Source organism: Suricata suricatta, chromosome 15, assembly GCF_006229205.1.
Source record: "Suricata suricatta isolate VVHF042 chromosome 15, meerkat_22Aug2017_6uvM2_HiC, whole genome shotgun sequence".
In the NCBI taxonomy this organism is placed as follows: domain Eukaryota; kingdom Metazoa; phylum Chordata; class Mammalia; order Carnivora; family Herpestidae; genus Suricata; species Suricata suricatta.
This window is the reverse complement of record NC_043714.1, coordinates 77,414,925-77,417,178: the sequence shown is the minus strand read 5'-3', so window position 1 is coordinate 77,417,178 and position 2,254 is coordinate 77,414,925.

Below are 2,254 nucleotides of genomic sequence, written 5' to 3'. Positions count from 1 at the left end.
GCGAGCCGGGCACGACGGTTTGCGGCGCCCGTGCGGCCTCTCGCCCCTGCGCCACCGCCGCCCTCCTCCGCCAAGCCCTCCCGCGCCCAGCGCGCTGCAGAGGCGTCTCCCCGCCGGGAAGCCTCGGTGCTGGGGGGATGCGGGAGGGGGGCGCCGGGAGGCCCGGGGGCGCTCGGCCTGGCGGACTGCTCGCTCGCCCAGCTGGGTCTCCACACGCATGCTGGGTTCTGAGGGGCGCCTCCAGCTGGGGTCCCAGCTACGGGCGCTCCCACCTGTCCAGTCATCCTGGTGGGTCACCAGGCTCATGGTGAAGCTGGCTTTGCCTCTAGGCTCCTGTTGGTGGTTCCTCTCCTCCCTGGGGGTTGTCTGGGGCTTGCAGGTCTTGTGTGGCGGCCCCGCCCGCCCCTGTGCACCCCAACGGCCTCTGCAGGACCCAGCAGGTCCTTAGCCCGGTGGCCCTTGGGAGCTCTGCCCCCAGACACCCTGCGGCTCAGACTCCTCCACAGGAGAATTTGCTCCTCGTTCAGGGCTCCGGGCTCACGGTCTGAAAGCAGAAAGGGAGGAGGCAAATGTCACCAGACTCTAAGCCACAGCAGGGAGAGACGTCGGGGAGGGCAGCATCGTCGGTTAGAGGCAGTGGCGAGGGAGAAGGGAAGCGAGGACAGATTCCCGAGGTGCGAAGGGGTGTGTGGTGGGTTATGCACGGATGGAGGGGAGGGAGGGGAGGCCAGGCCAGAGGCAGGCGGTGGAGGGCACAGGGCCAGGTGGCAGGCGCGGGAAAGGGCTGGCGAAGTGCATTTGCAACATCCTCACTCCCACGCGGAAGTCAGCGCACGTTAGCACCCTGGGGGCTGGCCTCCCTCCGGGGGCGCCTCCCCTGGGAGATCCAGGAGCCGGAAGTGTGGGGTCCTGCAGGGCTGTTGGAAGAGGGCGGCCAGGCCAGGCCAGGCCAGGCCAGAGCTGTCAAGTTGCGAGTTCGTTGGTGCAGCGCCCCCTCGAGGCAAGACAAGGAAGCCGCAGAAACGGCCGTGCGCTCCCGGAAGGAGAGGCGACTCCCTGGACGGCGTGGACCCGGCTCCGGGCGCGGGCCTGTCCCGTGTGCAGGGTGAAGCGAGGCCCCCTGCAGCTGGGTGTTTCAGTGTCTGCCTCTCGCCCTCTCTGTGCTGATGCGGCAGAGCAACATCACTAAGAATATCTAGAATCTGCTTACTTTTCCTAAAAATAAACCAGGACTTCTGTTCAGAGATAACTGTGCTGAGACCTTTTTCTTCTTTTTTCCCCCTCAAACTACTGACAACATAAAGGGACGATAAGGAACGGACGGCAGTGGGAGGAAGCTGTGAGCCGCAGCCTGGGGGCCCACCTCAGGCGGGTCTGGCAGAGCCGAGGGCCCCAGTGCCGGCGTGACTCCCCACGCGAGGGCGCCACAGTATTTCAGATGTGAGGCCGCACGTGCCTCCGGCAGGGACACGGCAGAGAGGCGACAGGCGAGGAGCAGAAGGCAGCCTCCTGCTGCCCCTCCCCTCCCGCCCCCCCCCCCCCGCCCTCCCTCAGGGCAGGCCTGAGGGACTCGGGGTCCGCTGAGACCCTCCTCAGATGGCAATGGAGAAATTACAAATGACATCAGTAACAAAAATGAAGAGCCCAAAGGCACCCGGTGTCACAGAAGAGGCTGCATCAGCACAGAGAAATGGAAGGAGAGGCATCGCCAGTGTCCCCGAGGTCGAAGCAGAGAAGAGCCCTGGCCGGCTCCTCCAGGGGCCGAGGGACCAGCCCCAGGGACCTGAGTCCTTCGAGCACCGGACGAGGTGGGGGCAGGGCGGCAGGTGAGGACGCACGGCCAGCGGGAGGCCCCAGGCAACCCCGCCCGGACTTCCCACCCGGAGTCTGAGCGCTAACCAACGGGCAGGGAGAGGGCTGGGTGGGGTGGGGGCAGACAGCCTGGAGGCTCTACAGACAATCCCAGCTCAGTGCAGGAGGGGCCCGGATTTGCAGCCCCCTGAGACCCGGCAGCGGCCTAGGCTCGGCTCCGCCCACATGGTGCCCTGGGACTCGGGAGACCCGGCCTCAGGGCCCGCTCGTCCTCGGGCTGCTGGGGCTGCGCGCAGAGATGGACGGGGCACCGCGGCGCCCGCCCCTCGGGCTGGGGAAGGACACGGGAGGCCAGCAGAGGCTCGCCCCGCCGCAGAGGCCGGGAGAGCGGCCTGCGGGCCCTGCCAGGGTGGGGCGTGAGGTGCACGCGGGCGGGTGGGCT